The sequence below is a fragment of the Lolium perenne genome, chromosome 1 (assembly GCF_019359855.2).
Source record: "Lolium perenne isolate Kyuss_39 chromosome 1, Kyuss_2.0, whole genome shotgun sequence".
Lineage (NCBI taxonomy): Eukaryota > Viridiplantae > Streptophyta > Magnoliopsida > Poales > Poaceae > Lolium > Lolium perenne.
The window spans coordinates 177,124,674-177,145,347 of NC_067244.2; the positions used below are offsets into that span (position 1 = coordinate 177,124,674).

Here is a 20,674-nt window from a genome sequence, read left to right on the forward strand (position 1 = left end):
GGAGAGGTTGCTACAGTAGTAAACAACTTCCAAGACACAAATATAAAATAAAGTAATGTAGCAAAATAACACATGGGTTATCTCCCAAGAAGTTGCTTTCTTTATAGCCATTAAGATGGGCTCAGCAGTTTTGATGATGCACTCGCAAGAAATAGTATTTGAGGCAAAAGAGAGCATCAAAAAGCAAATCCAAAACAAATTTAAGTCTAACATGCTTCCTATGCAAAGGAATCTTGTAAATAAACAAGTTCATGAAAAGCAAAGTAACAAGCATAAGAAGATAGAACAAGTGTAACATCGAAATTTTAAGCATATAGAGAGGTGTATTAGTACCATGAAAATTACTACAACCATATTTTCCTCTCTCATAATAATTTTCAGTAGCTTCATGAACAAACTCAACAATATAACTATCACATGCAGCATACTTTTCATGATTTCCAAACACATAATTTTTATCAAGTTCAAGAATAGTGGAATTAAAACTTTCAAACTTACTTTTATTAATAATATAACAAGGTAGTTGATCAATCTCAAGAGATATGGGACTCCTAGATAAAGTCATGAACTCTCCAATCCCATTTTCATTAGTAGTACAATTAATATTATCAAGTAACATAGGACCATCATCTAGAGCTTTATCATAAACATTTGCTAAGCAAAATTCTTTAGTACCATGCATTTCGACATCAGGCACAAACAAAGCATTATCATAAGATTTATCAAAGTAGCATGGATTATCATATATAACAGTAGCATAATTATTCTCACAAGTTTTACTCATAGGGAATATTTCAAGAGAATCCACAGGAACATAACATTCAACCTCTTTCGGTAAGCATGGAGGACAATCAAATAGTGTAAGAGATAAAGAGTTACTCTCATTAGGAGGTTGGCATGGGTAGCTAATCCATTCTTCCTCCTTTTGTTCGTCGCTCTCCTCTTCTTTTTCATCCAATGAGCTTTCAGGTTCATCAATTTCCTCCTCTTTTTCATCCAATGAGCTTTCAGGTTCATCAGTTTCTTCTTCCACCGGTTCCTGCAAATTGTGAGTGCATTCTTGTGCATTAATGAGTCTCTCTTTATAATCAATGATATAAGGATTATCACCGAAGCATTCTATGCAACAATTAAGGATAGAAGAGACATAATCTTTAAGGTCCTTACAAACAACACAAGTTTCATAATTCTCAACCATGAAGGATTCGATCTCAGAGGCTCCCATAAACACGACAAATTGTTCTACCTCTTCGAACCCATAATGAATATAGCAATTCCGGTTATAGTTCTTAATAAAAAAATCCTCACTAAAGCCACATTGAAATTTAAGATGTTTAGTATCCTGTTGAGAGCAACAGTTTATATCATGGCGTCTAAGCAAGATTCTAGCAATTGTATTTAATTTCTCTATCATAGCACTCATTATTTTACCAGTTCTTGATTCTCTATAATTATTATAACATTCTATAAGCTCCAAGTAGGTTGTAGGTTCTCCCATAACAGCAGTTTTTAATTTTTTGGTTTTTCAAATTTTTATGGATTTTTGGGTATATGAGACAAATAAAACAAGACAAAAATAAACTAAGCAAAAGTAAACTACGCAAAATAATACTAGACAGAAATAAACTAAGCACAAATAAACTAGACAAAAGTAAACTAAGCAAAACAAAATAAAATAAAACAGAGAGAGAGGTAGAGTGTACTCCCCAGGTGAACTTATGAGTAGAGCTATGCCTCCCCGGCAACGGCGCCAGAAAACAGTCTTGATGACCCACAAGTATAGGGGATCGTGATAGTCTTCGAGGGTAGTATAACCCAAATTTATTGATTCGACACAAGGGGAGGTAAAGAATACTTATAAGCCTTAACAACTGAGTTGTCAATTCAGCTGCACCTGGAAAAACACTAGCAACAGGGGTGATGTGAAAGTAGCAGTAATATGAGAGCAGTAGTAACAGTAACACAGCAGCAGTAATAGCAATATGAGAGCAATGGCACCGGAAAATAGTTGATACTACTTCCAATGACATGTAGAACGAGTATATAATGATGAGAGATGGACCGGGGTTCCTAGCGATCTACACTAGTGGCAACTCTCCAATAAGTGACAAGTGTTGGGTGAACAAATTACAGTTGGGCAATTGATAGGAATCAAAGCATTAAGCTATAACATCAGGCTTATTAATTATGTAGGCATGTTTTCCGTATATAGTCGTACGTGCTCGCAATGAGAAACTTGCACAACATCTTTTGTCCTACCAGCCGGTGGCAGCCGGGCCTCAAGGGAATCTACTGGATATTAAGGTACTCCTTTTAATAGAGTACCGGAGCAAAGCATTAACACACCGTGAAAACATGTGATCCTCACATCACCGCCATCCCCTCCGGTTGTCCCGATTTCTGTCACTTCGGGGCCTTTGGTTCCGGACAGTGACATGTGCATACAACTTGTAGATACAATCTAAGCAATAATATAGAGCTCAAATCTAAGATCATGCCACTCGGGCCCTAGTGACAAGCATTAAGCATAACAAGATTGCAGCAACAATAACTTCACACACTTTATAGATAGACTAATCATAATGTATCATCCATCGGATCCCAACAAACACAACACCGATTACATCAGATGAATCTCAATCATGTAAGGCAGCTCATGAGACCATTGTATTGAAGTACATGGGGGAGAGTATACCGACATAGCTACTGCTAGAACCCGTAGTCCATGGGGGAACTACTCACGGAGCATGGCGGAGGCGGTGGCGTTGATGGAGATGGCTTCCGGGGGCACTTCCCGTTCCGGCAGGGTGCCGGAACAGAGTTGTCCCCGGGTGGAGTTTCGCGATGGCGGCGGCGCCTGGAGTCTTTACGGAGTTTCGTGAATTGGTACGGTGTTTTTAGGTCGAAAGGGCTTTTATAGGCGAAGAGGCGGCGCGAGGGGGCACACAGGGCGCCACACCCTAGGCCGGCGCGGCCGAGTGCTGGCCCGCGCCGCCATGTGGTGTGCTGGCCCCCTGGCCCCTCTCCGACTCTTCTTCGGTGTTCTGGAGCCTTCCGGGAAAAATAGGAGGTTTGGCGTTGATTTCGTCCAATTCCGAGAATATTGCCCGAACAGCCTTTCTGGAACCAAAAACAGCAGAAAACAGGAACTGGCACTGTGGCATCTCGTTAATAGGTTAGTTCCGGAAAATGCATGAAATCATCATAAAGTGCAAGCAAAACATGTAAGTATTGTCATAAAACAAGCATGGAATGACAGAAATTATGGATACGTCGGGGACGTATCAATTACGCACCATACTTAATGCAATTGTCTGTTGTTTGCAACTTAATACTGGAAGGAGTGCGGATTCTAACCCGAAGGTGGAATTTTTAGGCATAGATGCGTGCTGGATAGCGGTCTATGTACTTTGTCGTAATGCCCAATTGAATTTCACACTACTCATCATGATATGTATGTGCATTGTTATGTCCTCTCTATTTATCAATTGCCCAACTGTAATTTGTTCACCCAACATGCTATTTCTTATTGGAGAGACACCACTAGTGAACTGTGGACCACGGTCCATTCTTTTACATCTGAATACAATCTACTGCAATCATTGTTCTTTACTGTTCTTCGCATACAAACATAATTTTCCACACTATACATTTAATCCTTTGTTTACAGCAAGCCGGTGAGATTGACAATCTCACTGTTACGTTGGGGCAAAGTACTTTGATTGTGTTGTGCAGGTTCCACGTTGGCGCCGGAATCCCTGGTGTTGCGCCGCACTACAATCCGTCACCAACAACCTTCATGTGCTCCTTGACTCCTACTGGTTCGATAACCTTGGTTTCTTACTGAGGGAAAACTTGCTGTTGTACGCATCACACCTTCATCTTGGGGTTCCCAACGGGCGTGTGCTTTACGCGTCATCAAGACAGTTTTCTGGCGCCGTTGCCGGGAGATCAAGACACGCTGCAAGGGGAGTCTCTCACATCCAATCTCTTTACTTTGTTTTTGTCTTGCTTTACTTTATTTTATTTACTGCTTTGTTTGTTCTTATATAATAAATACAAAAAAATTAGTTACTTGCTTTACTTTATTAACTATCTTGTTTGCGTTCTCCATATTAAAAACACAAAAAAATTAGTTACCTGCATTTACTTTACTTATTTCATCATGTTTCCTCCTAAGTTCACTCTGAAAGATGTACCGATAGGACGAGGGTCTATCATTGGAAAAGATAATATAGAAGATTTTTTCACTCATGTTAGTACGGTTGAAGATTTTGAAGATAGACACTTGGTAGAACTTGCTCCTACTTATGAAATTGTTGCTGCTTCTTTAGTACACATGTTAGAAGCTAGATTTGTTAATCTCAACCCCGTAATGCAACATATGTTTCTTACACTCTGTGATATGGAAGAAGGAGAAAAGAAAGATTTTGTCTTAGAAACCCTCCTTAAAGAATTCGGTGATGTAGCAAGAGAAGCTAGAAAAGTCTTTATTAAATATAAGATGCTTGGCTCTTATACCAACTTTGCTAGTACCCTTGAAAAGATGGAAAAAGATAGACGAGAGTGCACTAATAAAGTTAATTATGAGGGGGATATTAAAACATCAATACCTTGCAAGCTCTTAGGCATGTGCGAGGCACTAGAAAAGAATTTTGATTGGATAGTTCCTGAAAATTTGTTTGATGAGAATAGCAAGCCTAAGATTAATGAAAAAGGAGCCTCTGAAACCTACATAGATAAGATACAATGCATAGTTGAGAAAACTGCAAACCCCACTGTTAATGCTCCATCTCTTGATAATACTTGATTCACACTTTCTGCGCCTAGCTGAAAGGCGTTACAGAAAAGCGCTTATGGGAGACAACCCATTATTTTACTTCTGCACTTTTGTTTTATATTTGAGTCTTGGAAGTTGTTACTACTTTAGCAACCTCTATCTTTATTTTATTGCATTGTTGTGCCAAGTAAAGTCTTTGATAGTAAAGATAATACTAGATTTGGATTACTCCGCAGAAACAGATTTCTTGCTATCACGAATTTGAGTATTATTCTCTGTAGGTAACTCAGAAAAATCTGCCAATTTACGTGCGTGATCCTCAGATATGTACGCAACTTTCATTCAATTTGAGAATTTTCATCTGAGCAAGTTAAGTGCCCCAGAAAAATTCGTCTTTACGGACTGTTCTGTTTTGACAGATTCTGCCTTTTATTTCGCATTGCCTGTTTTGCTATGTTTGATGGATTTCTTTGTTCCGTTAACTTTCAGTAGCTTTGTGCAATGTACAGAAGTGTTAATAATGATTATGTCACCTCTGAATATGTGAATTTTTGATTATGCACTAACCCTCTAATGAGTTTGTTTTGAGTTTGGTGTGGAGGAAGTTTTCAAGGGTCAAGAGAGGAGGATGATACAATAGGATCAAGAAGAGTGAAAACTCTAAGCTTGGGGATGCCCCCGTGGTTCATCCCTGCATATTTCAAGAAGACTCAAGCATCTAAGCTTAGGGATGCCCAAGGCATCCCCTTCTTCATCGACAACTTATCAGGTCACCTCTAGTGAAACTATATTTTTATTCCGTCACATCTTATGTGCTTTACTTGGAGCGTCTGTATGTTTTTATTTTTGTTTTTGTTTGAATAAAATCGGATCCTAGCATTCATTGTGTGGGAGAGAGAAACGCTCCGCTGTTGCATATGAACACATGTGTTCTTAGCTTTAGTCTTAATGTTCATGGCGAAGGTTGAAACTGCTTCGTTAATTGTTATATGGTTGGAAACAGAAAATGCTACATGTGGTAATTGGTATAATGTCTTGAATAATTTGATACTTGGCAATTGTTGTGCTCAAATAGATCATGTTTAAGCTCTTGCATCATGTGCTTTGCACCTATTAATGAAGAAATACTGTAGAGCTTGTTGACATTTGGTTTGCATGATTGGTCTCTCTAAAGTCTAGATATTTTCTGGTGAGGGTTTGAACAATAAGGAAGACAGTGTGGAGTCTTATAATGCTTGCAATATTTTCTTATGTAAGTTTTGTTATACCGATTCATACTTGTGTTTGCTTCAAACAACCTTGCTAGCCTAAGCCTTGTATTGAGAGGGAATACTTCTCGTGCATCCAAATCCTTGAGCCAAAAACTATGCCATTTATGTCCACCATACCTACCTACTACATGGTATTTCTCTGCCATTCCAAAGTAAATTACTTGAGTGCTACCTTTAAAATTTCATTCCTTTGTCCTTGCAATATATAGCTCATGGGAAAATAGCCTAAAAAACTATTGTGGTATTGAATATGTACTTATGTATCTTATTTCTTATAAGTTGCTTGTTGAGCGGTAACCATGTTCCTGGGGACGCCATCAACTATTTCACCTTTGTTGAATATCATGTGAGTTGCTATGCATGTTCGTCTTGTCTAAAGTAAGTGTGATTTATCATGATCAAATGGTTTGAGTATGTATATTGTTAGAGAAGAACATTGGGCCGCTAACTAAAGCGATGATCCATGGTGGAAGTTTCAGTTTGGACAACAATCCTCAATCTCTTATGAGAATATTATCTGTTGTTGAATGCTTATGCATTAAAGAGGAGTCCATTATCTGTTATCTATGTTGTCCCGGTATGGATGTCTAAGTTGAGAATAATCAAAAGCGAGAGATCCAATGCGAGCTTTCTCCTTAGACCTTTGTACAGGCGGCATAGAGGTACCCCTTTGTGACACTTGGTTAAAACATATGTTATGCAATGATAATCCATGTAAATCCAAGCTAATTAGGACAAGGTGCGGGCACTATTGGTAATCTATGCATGAGGCTTGCAACTTATAGGATGTCTTATACATAACACATATGCTTTATTACTACCATTGACAAAATTGTTTCTATGTTTTCAAAATAAAAGCTCTAGCACTAATATAGTAATCCATGCTTCCCTCTGCGAAGGGTCTTTCTTCTACTTTTATGTTGAGTCAGTTTACCTACTTCTTTCTATCTTAGAAGCAAACACTTGTGTTAACTGTGCATTGATTCTTACATACTTGCTTATTTGCATTCATCATATTACTTTGTGTTGACAATTATCCATGAGATAAACATGTTGAAGTTGAAAGCAATCGCTGAAACTTATATCTTCCTTTGTGTTGCTTCAAAGCTTTCTACTAAGAATTTATTGCTTTATGAGTTAACTCTTATGCAAGTCTTATTGATGCTTGTCTTGAAAGTACTATTCATGAAAAGTCTTTGTTATATGATTCAGTTGTTTAATTATTGTCTTTACCATTGCTTCGAATCACTGCATTCATTACATATGCTTTACAATAGTATTGATCAAGATTATGATAGCATGTCACTTCAGAAATTATCTTTGTTATCGTTTACCTACTCGAGGGCGAGTAGGAACTAAGCTTGGTGATGCTTGATACGTCTCAAACGTATCTATAATTTCTTATGTTCCATGCTACTTTTATGATGATACTCACATGTTTTATAACACTTTATGTCATTATTATGCATTTTCCGGCACTAACCTATTGACAAGATGCTGAGGAGCCAGTTGCTGTTTTCTGCTGTTTTTGGTTTCAGAAATCCTACAAAGGAAATATTCTCGGAATTGGACGAAATGAACGCCCAGGATCTTATTTTTCCACGAAGCTTCCAGAAGACCTAAGGAGTTACGAAGTGGGGCCACGAGGCGCCGCCACGCTAGGGCTGCGCGGCCAAGGAGGGACCCACGCCGCCCTAGTGTGTGGGCCCGTGACGCCTCCAACCCTGCCCTTCCGCCTACTTAAAGCCTTCGTCGCGAAAACCCCAGTACCGAGAGCCACGATACGGAAAACCTTCCAGAGACGCCGCCGCCGCCAATCCAATCTCGGGGGATTCAGAAGATCGCCTCCGGCACCCTGCCGGAGAGGGGAATCATCTCCCGGAGGACTCTTCATCGCCATGATCGCCTCCGGATTGATGTGTGAGTAGTTCACCCCTGGACTATGGGTCCATAGCAGTAGCTAGATGGTTGTCTTCTCCTCATTGCGCGTCAGTGGAGACAGTGGGCAGCGGCACTACCGTGCTAGGAGTACTGCAGTCCAATTTTCCGCGACACCGCGGATGCATCGAGGCAAGGATGAACGTGTGAGGAATTTATGTGCCCCAGGAATTACACATTTTGTGCAGGGTCTGTTGGAGATATGCCCGAGAGGCAATAATAAAGTAGTTATTGTTATATCTTAGTGTTCATGATAAATGTTTACACCCCATGCTATAATTGTATTAACCAGAAACATTAATATGCGTGTGTTGTATAAACAACCAGAGTCCCTAGTAAGCCTCTTGTTAAACTAGCTTGTTGATTAATAGATGATCATGGTTTCCTGATCATGAACATTGGATGTTGTTAATAACAAGGTTATGTCATTGGGTGAATGATATAATGGACACACACCCATAATAAGCGTAGCATAAGATCAAGTCATTAAGTTCATCTTGCTATAAGCTTTCGATACATAGTTACCTAGTCCTTCGACCATGAGATCATGTAAATCACTTACACCGGATGGGTACTTTGATTACACCAAACGCCACTGCGTAAATGGGTGGTTATAAAGATGGGATTGAGTATTCGGAAAGTATGAGTTGAGGCAGATGGATCAAGAGTGGGATTTGTCCATCCCGATGACGGATAGATATACTCTGGGCCCTCTCAGGGGTCATCTAATTAGCTTGCAAGCATGTGACAAGGTCACAAGAGATGACATACCACGGTACGAGTAAAGAGTACTTGTCGGTAACGAGGTTGAACTAGGTATGGAGATACCGATGATCAATCCTCGGACAAGTAAAGTATCGCGCGATAAAGGGAATTGGTATCATATGTTAATGGTTCAATCGATCACTAAGTTATCACTGAATGTGTGGGAGCCATTATGGATCTCCAGATCCCGCTATTGGTTATTGATCGGAGAGGAGTATCGATCATGTCCACGTAGTTCACGAACCGTAGGGTGACACGCTTAAGGTTCGATGTCGTATAAGTATATTCGGAATATGAGTTGGAGACCGAATATTTTTTTGGAGACTCGGATGGGATCCAGGACATCACGAGGAGGTCCGGAATTTTCCGGAGAATAAGATTCATATAAGGGAAGTTGATTTTAGGGTTCCGGAAAAGTTCAGGATTTTTCCGGAGTTGGGGGCCACCTTGGCCGAACCTTGACCCTATATATAGTGGGGAGAGGGCAGGGGGTCGGACACACCCTTCCCAAAACCTTAGCCGCCCCCTCTCTCCCTCCTCCTTCCTCCTGCGCAGGCTTAGCGAAGCCCTGCAGGAATTTCTCCTCCACCACCACCACCACGCCGTCGTGCTGCTGGGATCCGAGGGGATCTAACATACCTCCACTGCTCGCTGGAATGAGGAGAGGATGGAATTCATCGACACCGTATGTGCAACCGAGTACGGAAGTGCTGCCGGATTCCAGCACCGGAAAGGTCGTCTACATCAACCACGAGATCTGATCTCATTAAGGCTTTTGATCTACGAGGGTTAGTTCTTATCTATCTCGTTGCTCCGATCTCATAGATTAGATCTTGGCTTTTTCATAGATTGGATCTTGGATTTATTCGTCTTTGCGATATAAATTTTTGTTTTTCCATGCATCAAACCCAACAGTGGTATCGAGCCGTGTCGATGCATAGATCTGTTGCACGAGTAGAACACAATGAGTTTGTGGGCGTTGATATTTTTTTGTCTTTAGTTATGTGTACTTTGATCTTCCAGGATGGTGGGATGAAGCGGCCCGGGCTAACTTTACATGACCGCGTCTCATGAGACTTGCTCCACGCTTGACATGCAACTTGTATTGCATAAGTGGCTTTGCGGGTGTCTGTCTCTCTCATCATAGTTAAGTTTCAGTTTACTATTTCTATCGACAACACTAGTATCACCGTTGTGGCTCATGTTTGTACGTAGATTGGATCTTACTCGAAAACCCTAAACCATGTAAAATATGCAAATCAAATTAGAGGCGTCTAACTTTTTTTTGTAGGGTTTGGTGATGTGATATGGCTTTGTGATGATGACTATATTTGATGTATGAGATGATCATTATTGTATTATGGCAACCGGCAGGAGCCTAATAGTTGTCTTTAAATTTGTTAAGACATGCGTGTCTATTCATCATGTAATAGCTTTATTTCAAGTAGTTGTTATAGTAGCTATAAGTGATGGACAACCATGAAGCGGCGCCATGGACCTTGGTGCAATGCTGGTGATGATGGAGATCATGCTCATGTGCTTTGGAGATGGAGATCAAAAGCATAAGAAGAAATGCCATATCATATCACATATTTTGATTGCATGCGATATTAATCCTTTATGCATCTTATTTTGCTTAGATCGCGACGGTAGCATTATAAGATGGCCCCTCACATTAATATCAAGATAATAAAGTGTTCGCCCCTCGTATGCACCGTTGCTAAAGTTCATCGTTTTGAAACATCTCGTGATGATCGGATGTGATAGATTCTACGTTCACATACAACGGGTGTAAGCCATGTTGCACACGCGAAAATACTTGGGTTTGCTTGACGAGCCTAGCATGTACAGACATGGCCTCGAAACACAGGAAACCGAAAGGTTGAACACGAGTCATATGGATGATATGATCAACATGTTGATGTTCACCATTAAAGCTACATCATATCACGTGATGATCGGACTTGGTGTAGTGACGATGGATCGTGTGCCACTAAACAACTATGAGGGATGTTGTATTAAGTGGGAGTTTATAAGTAATTAGATTAAAACTTGAACTAATTATCATGAACATAGTCCGAATAGTATTTTGGATTAAAATTGTAAAATTGGCATCCGTTATCTATCATATGTTAGTCTTGTAATTGAGATAGAAACATTGTTAAGTCTGACAAGTAACTTTACAGACTGGTACCGTATTGTTAAAGAATCAAGAAATGATTAAATCCTATTACAAACTTTTGGTAAACCTCACATTGCTGATTCAAAGAGCAATGGTTTCAGTTAGTACCTAAAATTACCTTGTCTCCATGAAACTTAATGTTCAAATCCGTTAGAAAAGTAAGGAGCTGAAAAGTTAGCTTTCAGAAATAAGCAAGGTATGAGATATATGTGCGGAAATTCAATTCGGCACATGGAAGCATATGCTCCCACCACCGGAAAAACATTTTGAAATATTCAAAAAATTTGAACAAAAAATTTCTCGCTTGCGTATCAACATGTTACGTGCGCACATCAAGTCTTGCGAAAAACCGACATTTTTTGTGACTTGTGTGAAAAAAGATAAACAAAATGTCTCGTACAAAACTTGTTCTTACAGCAAAATTTGTCTTTTTTACAAATGACACTCAAAATGTCGGTTTTCTGTGGAACCACTTTGTGAACGTGTAGAATTTCGAGATGTATCCACTAAATTTTATGTTCAAATTTTTCAACATTTTAAAAGTGCATTTAAAATTAAGTTTAAAAACCGGGAGCATATGCTCCCGGGTGCCAAAATGCCACTCCCATATATGTCTGATATCTAAGACCTTATTGCAAGATGATAGAATATAATTTAGTAAGACTACATAAACTCATAAGTTTTATGAGAATGTACGAAGGTTGAACACGCTAGGCGTCCCGATCCTCCAAGTAGTTGGGCACTTAGGATATTCACATATCCATGAGGTGGTCATCCTTAGTATGCACATTTGCTAAGACTCGTCGTTTCGAAGCATCACGTTATGATCGGGTGTTATAGATTCTACGTGTGCATACAACAGGTGCAAGCCAGATTTGCACATGCGAATACTAAGGTTAAACTTTACGAGACTAGCATGTACAACCATGGTCTCAGAAAGTCATCATGATTTGATGGATAAAAATTATGTGTGAAATTGTTCATCACATTAAAAAGTTACTAATAGTGAAATCCGGAACACTTATCATGTGATGATCAACTTCAAAGTATGAACCTCAAGGTTATTGGTATTTGACCAACATACCTAGAAGTTATTGATGTTGAAGAGTTTTCTGAAAAAAAACCAAAAGAGAAACTACAAACATTTTTGACAGAAAGAAAGAAAAGACTAGAAAGTCTAGCTCAGGTGTATATAGATGATATACATGTTATGAATGTATTCTTTGTTTGGTCACATAATGAAATTCTTAGATATTTGTACCATATTGGTTGGTATGAGATGTCATACAACACAACCCAATAAAAGAATATTATGGCCTAAGTGACTGACAAGGAATGTGGTGATAATGCACGTCTGGAACAAATATAAAGAGTTATTATGTTCGTCGTTGGCATTCTACCTAGCCCTTTAGATTTATAATAAAGAACCTTATAATTGTTATTTTTTTCGGGTCAAATGAAAACAATGAGTTGTTAAAATTATGACAGTATTCCATGTATGATGGATAAGTTATTATAAATCTTTATGGTGAAACACACATGCATAACACTGACGCTAAAATGCAATAAGGCAAATGATGTGAATTCCACTTATTTGTGGAACGTCCATTTAGGTCATGTTAGAAAAGAATGCATGAAGGAACTCCATGAAAATGGATTTTTGGAGTAATTTGATTTTTGAATCATTCGGCGCTTGCAAATCTCTTCTAAAGAGAATGACTGAAATACCGTTTATAGGCCAAGAGTTGAACGGTTAACTAGCTTAGTGGAAACATACATGATGATGTATATGGTTCTTAGGCATAGTTGTGTGCGGAAGATTCCTCTACTTCATGAAAACTTCCAACAATTAATTGAGTGTATATATAAGGATATATTCAATAAGGAAGAAGTTTGAAACATTTGAATAGATTCAAATAAATTTCAGCATGAACTGGAAATCATCGTAATAGAAAAGTCAACTATCTATGATTGGATCATGGTGGAAATATTTGAATTAGGAGTTTTAGCGAACATCTAAGAGTGTTATGAAATTGTTCTATAACTCACGTTTCTTGGAGTATCATTGTGATGATGGAGTATCCGAGAGACGTATCCAAACCTTGTTGGGTTAAAGATGAGATAAAATAAAATGACGCCATTATATTTTTATGGATTATGCTTTAGAGACTACCACTTTTACACTAAATAGAGCATCATCATAATCCGTTGAAATGACACCATACGAGTTATGGTATGGGTATAAACCCTAATAGTCCTTTTTTGAATTTTGGTATGCGTAGCATAAGTAAATGAGTTTACAACCAAAACCGGATGAATGTCTTTGTTGTTGTTTCCACTATGAAGTCAAAGATAAAAGTGTTTGTTAATGTTACTTGCTTATTTCCAAGAAATTGTTTTTTTGCGAACTATTTGAGTGGCAGGACAATGAAACTTGATAAGGTTTATGAACCTGAGCATGATGATCAGAATAGCGCAGCATCGGAAATGGTTCCGGAAGCGGCCACGGCGATCATAGCTCCCATGTCTACAAAGTGTTATAGTCATGGATATCGAAGTACCTATTGAACCTTTTAGGTATGGTTTACTTTGTGATTAAATAAATGATTTGTGGAAAAAATATTGATTTTGAACAATAATAAACCAACTACATACAAAGAAGTTATGACGGGCCCTGACTCCGTTAAAATGGCTAAGTGCCATGAAATCCAAGATAGATGAATATTTTTTGAAAGTAAATGGATCTATAAAATTGATGGACTTGGATGGAATATCGTTGAAGAAGCTCAATTTGTCGAAAAGTTGTTTACGATAAAGTTCAAAGAGTTGACTACAATAAGATTAGATCTTCCGTAGCGATGGTTATAGTCTATGCGGATTATTCTAGTAATCGCTACATATTTCTTTTATGAGATATGATAGTAGGATGGCAGAAATACATTCCTTACCAGAAGTATGTATAAAAGATGTATACTAGATACAAACCAAGAGTTTTGCTAGTCTGTGGAATACTAGATAGGTATACAAACTTCACTGAATGAAGTAAGTATCAAGGAGTTGGAATCTTCACCGGATGAAATAATCAAAGAGTTTTGATTTCATGAGAAAGGATGAAGATGCTTTCATTTGCAAGAAATTAAGTGAGAGCGCTAAGGCATAGTTATAATATTATATGTGGATGACATATCATTGATTATAAATAATGTAATTATGTACTTGATGTGATTAAAAGGTTTTATTGTGAATTAACTTCAATGAAAGGATATTGACTAAAACATATTAAGCATCAAGATCTATGAAGATAGATTGAATCGCATAGTAAGTTTAAGTCAAAGTACATAGGATGAATATCGAAATAGTTCAATACGAAAACATTAAGAAGGTGTTCCTTTCCATGTGAAGGTTTAACAAGATTTGATTGTATTTGATATTCAGTGAGTAAAAACACATGAGTGATTTTAGATCACGGAAAATATGTACGCAAATCAGATGTCCTATGCTCTGAAGAGTTAGGAGAAAATATCAGAATGATCTATGCGATGATCATTGGAAAATAGTAAGAATATCCTTGAGTACTTTGGAAGAGCCAAGGATATATAGTTTTTTATGAGGTAATGACAAACAAATCGATGTAAGGCGTTGCATCGATATTAGTTTGGTCACATATAAAAATAAATTTCAATATCAATTGTGTTCATTAAAAGGTAGCACAATGCTAGATTTAGATTAGTTCTAAATATTGTGACGGATTCTACAAACGAAGGCAGAGTATGTCATTGTTTTGACAATGACCTAGGGTGTTTGAGTCAAGGAGTTCTTTGAGAACTTGGTGTAGTTTCGGTAGTGTTAGAACTTTGAAGCTATATTGTATGTGACAATATTAGTGACATATGTCAGACCGCGGAATTAACGTTCCACCAAAAGACTAAGCATATACGATTAATGCCGACTCATTTGGAATATGAGTGATGCGTGGAGACGCAAAATAATTGCAAAATACATACGTTTCTGAGCATGTCAGATTCATCGACTGAAACCTCTCCCGTGAGCAAAACATGATAAGCACCAGAAGGCCAAGGTATTATATCTTTACAAATGTAAACTAGATTATTGACTCTAGTGCAAGTGGTAGACCGTTGGAGATATGCCCGAGAGGCAATAATAAAGTAGTTATTGTTATATCTTAGTGTTCATGATAAATGTTTACACCACATGCTATAATTGTATTAACCGGAAATATTGATACACGTGTGTTGTGTAAACAACCAGAGTTCCTAGTAAGCCTCTTGTTAAACTAGCTTGCTGATTAATACATGATCATGGTTTCCTGATCATGAACATTGGATGTTGTTAATAACAAGGTTATATCATTGAGTGAATGATATAATGGACACACACCCATAATAAGCGTAGCATAAGATCAAGTCATTAAGTTCATCTTGCTATAAGCTTTCGATACATAGTTACCTAGTCCTTCGACCATGAGATCATGTAAATCACTTAAAGCGGATGGGTACTTTGATTATATCAACCGCCACTAATCGAGCAACATATGATCTTTCACAGCGAGAACCCACTAGATAGATATCGCTAATTACGCACGGAATGCAACCTGAAGTAGGGGATAAATTCAGCAAGCAACGTGATGGAGATCACCACGCCTCAAGACCAAAGCACGACAATCTTTGATGAACACAAGAACCTCCACATCAACGATAATAGATAAACGCCGGTGCCGTCCCCGGAGGGATGCTTCACCAAACACACACGCGATAGTGTCTAGACTTAACTCAAAACTGGTTCTAACTCTAAAACCTAGCCGCACCCACCCTTATATGAGGGGGTGGCCGACCAGCCCCTATTGTGCCTTTCTACCTTGGTTTGGACAGACCCAAACCAAACTGACTCAACTCAATAAAAACCCTAATTGGCCCACATATGACCATAGACATAAAATACGATAAATAAGATAACTAGCTAGGTGGAGGCCTAAAATTGGACTTCACCATGGCCTTCATGCCCGTATCACACACCGTCTCCCAATCATCAAACTTGTACTTGAGCGAGGGCAAACGAATCCCATACTTACGGCCTGGCCGCGCCATTTAATTATTGAACTATGGAAGAGTGTCAGGTGACCCAATCTGATTATTGATGTTGAAATCATTTCTATATAGAACCCGGAATTTAGAAAAAATAATTTTCAGTAAACCTTTGCTTACAATCAACACCATATATATACATTATATTAGTAAATACTACATTGTAGAGATACATGAGCGTTGTCTCTAGCGATTAAAAAATAAAATCTAATAGAAACAAGCAAATCTTAACTCTCTTTTTTCATGACACAATCTTGTACTCGTGTGAAGACAGCCGAAGAAAAATCCAAATCATAAACATGTAGATACCAGCGAAGGTTCTTACATAATTTTAATTTAAGCCGTAATGTTAATGTTACGTGTAGCAATTAAAGTAGTCAAGCAACATCGGCAAAAGTATCAACACCAGTATGCTAAGCAAAAGTAACCAAACAGTTTAACCTAGACTATTGGGGAGCTGAGAGTAAGAATCAGTATTATCGAGGACATAGCAACCGGAAAATATTGCGAGGACAAACCTTCTCAGGACAACCATGAGAAAAAAAAAATCAAAATCGATCTAGTGAAGTAAGACTTAGAAGTCCATATAAAGAGAATTTAATCGTGCAACACCACTATTAACGTTACGAAGAAAATGCCGTCGTCCAAGGAACTTGGGGGCCCTGTTTCTATCGATTGGGCGTGTGAATTCACCTGACACTTTCTCAACGGACAGTGATGCTGTCGGAATTCATATTTTCGGAACTGAAGATCACACATCAACGTTGCCCCTGCCTGGCGTCGTCCAGTCCACGCACGGGGTATCACCTGCTCCCAATGACGCGTGACGGCGTGAGCAGGTCGAAGCGTGTTTCCCTTTTGATTCTCGAACTTTATTCTTATGTGAAGCACATGTCATTCGTGGATCGACATGGAAGCTTGGCCGGCAAGTTCTTGTATGCTTTATTGCTTTTTTTTCGATAAAGGGAATATATTAATATCGAGAGATACCAATTACACCCAGCCTCTGCAACAACGCACTACCCTAATGGCACTACGGATGCACACAGCCAAAAAAACGAAAAGAAAACTAAGAAACAAAAGTCCCGCTACAGTATCACGGACCTAACAACAGCAATACATCCACCACCATGACAACACCTGAATTGCAGACTCTCCAAAAAACGACGCCTCCAAGAAGGGAACAGTGCTCCAACACCGTCATCGCCCGATCAAAGATCTTAGGTTTTCACCCTGAAGATAGTCCCCACTCTCAAAACAATGCCTCCACCAAGGTCACTGCCAGGCACAACCAGTTAAGGTCAGACCTTGGATTTTTACCCTGAAAGGTAGGACTCTGCGCTTCACATGTGTTGTCGCCCCCACTTTCATACCGCTGATGTGAAGCCCGGACACCAAGCAAGCCCCTCAACAGCGCGGAGACTTGAACCTCCCTTAGCTAGTCCTCCCCTCCGGCCTTCATGAAATTCTCTTCTTCCGACTTTCATCATGGATCCATAGTCACTTGATGTCAACACAGAAAAAGAGCTTCGCGCCGCTCCCTCCAGAACCAAACGGTCGGAATAAACGCATGGGTGCGCACGACCGAATACCTCTGATCCAGCAAACTCCAGGAAAAACACTGTTACATTCGCCGGCGGAGCCTTCCGGAACTCAACCCTCCGGCCAGATCACGAGTCCAAGCCTCCGGTAGGTCCTCCTCTTCACGCAAGAGAGGCCCTAGGACGGCCGCCTTTATTCAGGCCGGACCCCCACGTCGGCGACCATCCCGGGCTGGCCAACCCAACCCTCCACCGGCGACACCATCGCCGGCTTCCATGCACCTCCATCTCACCGCCGGCTGGCGATGATAGATCAAAAATCCACCACCACCAATCGCAGGCCGACCCTCTCCGGCGAAGAAGAGGCCACCTCCTCCGTGAAACCCAAGGCTGCTGCCCCGGGCGCCCTCGTGTCGCGGAAGATGCCCGAGATCGCCTCCACGCACCAACGAGAGGCGGGGGTGGATGGCATGGCGCAGACCGAGGGTCTTGCTGCCGCCCACCACCAACCCCTGCCGGAGTGCTGCGGGAAGCCGACGAGAAGAGGGAGACCGCAGCGCCGCCCATCCCACCCGCGCCGACCGGTCCGCCAGGGGACAGCCGACGGGAGGAGGGCCGCCGCCGCCGTCGCCCATCCCACGCGCGTCTGCTCCGCCAAGCATCGAGAAGGTGGGGATCCGGCCGCCGATCTGCAGGCGGCGACGAGGAAGGCCCCCCGCCGCCGCCACGCCCCGAGGGACTTTGCCCCCGGCGGTGCTACCGGCGGTGGCGGTGGCGGAGGGCGGGGTGCGGGAGGGTTAGGGTTGGTGGCGGGAGGGTTGGGCCAGAGAGGACACGGGCGATCTGATTGACCTGTGTGCAATTTCCTGGAATAAGCCTTGACCAGGCCGTATGCTTTATTGCTTAATTCCTAAGGACCTCCCAATTCAGGAATTTCTTCGGATTCCTTCACGATCGATGGTTCCGCGCAACAACATTGGTTAGAAAACACGAGTAATTCAAAAGATGGTTGAAAAAGAGTGTTTAATTTGGCCAACGTGCGCCATATTTTTTTTTGCTATAAAGACATGCCTGCAGACCTGTTTTCAGTGAAGTGATCAGCAGAACAGTATCCGATACAGAGCACCACGCATATGGAGACGATCGCCGGCGACGCCCATGGCTACGGCTGGGCTGGGCTGTGGTCGGCGGTGGCCAGCCTCATCTTCCTCTGGTCCATGGTGCAGCAGTACGTCCCCGCCCAGCTCGAGGAGTACCTCACCACCCTCTCCCGCCGTCTACACGCCGCAATCTCCCCCTACGTCACCATCACCATCGACGAGCACGTCCCCGACTCCTTCGGCCGCAGCGAGGCCAATCTCGCCGCCGAGGCCTACCTCAGCGCCACCTGCGCCACCAGCGCCCGCCGCCTCCGCGCCGACCTCGCCGCCGGCAGCGACCGCATGAGCGTCGCCGTCGACGATCACGAGGAAGTCGTCGACGAGTTCCGCGGCGCCAAGCTCTGGTGGCGCAAGACCAAGACGCTGCCCCGGAGCAACGTCATCAGCTGGTCCGCGCACGAGGAGGAGCGCCGCACGTACTGCCTCACCTTCCACAACCGCCACCGCGGCCTCGTCGACGCCGTCTACCTACCACACGTCCTCGCCGAGGGCCGCGCCGCAACCGTCAGGAACCGCCAGCGCCGCCTCTTCACCAACAACCCCAGCAGCGACTGGTCCGGCTGGGATGGCCGCGTCTGGAGCCACGTCAAGCTTGAGCACCCCTCCACCTTCGCCACGCTCGGCATGCACCCCGCCAAGAAGCAGGACATCATCGACGACCTCGACATGTTCCGCGACGGCAAGGACTACTACGCCTCCGTCGGCAAGGCCTGGAAACGCGGCTACCTGCTCTTCGGCCCACCAGGCACCGGCAAGTCCACCATGAATCCATGATCGCCGCCATGGCCAACTATCTCGACTACGATGTCTACGACCTCGAGCTCACCGCGGTCAAGAACAACACCGAGCTACGTAGGCTCTTCATAGAGACGACCGGCAAGTCCATCATCGTCATCGAGGACATCGACTGCTCCATCGATCTCACCGGCAAACGCAAAACTAACAAGAAAAAGAAAGACAAGAGTAGCAAGAAAAAGAAGAAGATGGCCCCGCCGGACGCCAAGGATGAGGAGAACAAGGTGACGCTGTCAGGGTTGCTCAACTTCATCGATGGGCTGTGGTCGGCCTGCGGCGGCGAGCGGATCATCGTCTTCACAACAAACCACAAGGACAAGCTAGACCCGGCGCTCATCCGACGGGGCAGGATGGACTCGCACATCGAGATGTCCTACTGTTGCTTTGAGTCCTTCAAGGTGCTCGCCAAGAACTACCTGCACATCGCCGACCACGAGCGTTTCCATGAAATCCAACAACTTCTAGGGGAGGTGGACATGTCGCCTGCCGACGTGGCCGAGAACCTCATGCCCAAATCGAAAGCCAAAGATGTGGACGCCAGCCTGGCTAAGTTGATCAAGGCACTCAAAGAAGCAAAGGAAGAAGCATTGGCCAAAGCATCCATTGGAGCTGAGAATGAAGAGGAAGCCCAAGAGGATGACGATGAAGATGACAGCAGCTCCTCTAGTGAAGAGGAGAAAAATAGAAAGAATAAAAATGATTAGAATTACAATTTTATGTTAAAAATTTCAGCTTTCTATGCTCATTTCTTTGCCCATCGTTTGCAACTAGTTGCTATCGCTATTGCTACTTCGTCTTCCTCGTACGTTCATGATTTATTTTTGAGTACGTATCCTTGATTGTGACTACATCAAGTTCATCTTGCAAAAGATGGAAGTATTGGTTGAAGAAAGTCACAAAGAAATTTTGGATAGATTTGAGAGAGGTGAAATATCTACAGGAAGAGGCTTGAATCAACAAATTAGCCTTGCTAGACCTGGACATACTAGATGGAGATCACATCATAAAACTTCGCTTCATTTGGATGAAAATTGGGCCTCTATGATAAAAAAATTGAGCACAGTCGATGCACATGGGCGCAATCCGAGTCATGCTGTGGGTTGGGCTGAAAAGATGCAGTGTTTTGCATTTTCTCTTGTT

At 41.7% G+C, this 20,674-nt stretch overlaps 1 pseudogene; it reads left to right on the forward strand.

Annotated features, from left to right (window-relative positions):
• The first annotated feature begins 18,653 nt into the window (after positions 1-18,653).
• On the forward strand, positions 18,654-20,304 carry LOC127313959 (AAA-ATPase At3g28510-like; annotated as a pseudogene).
• The last annotated feature ends 370 nt before the right edge of the window (positions 20,305-20,674 follow it).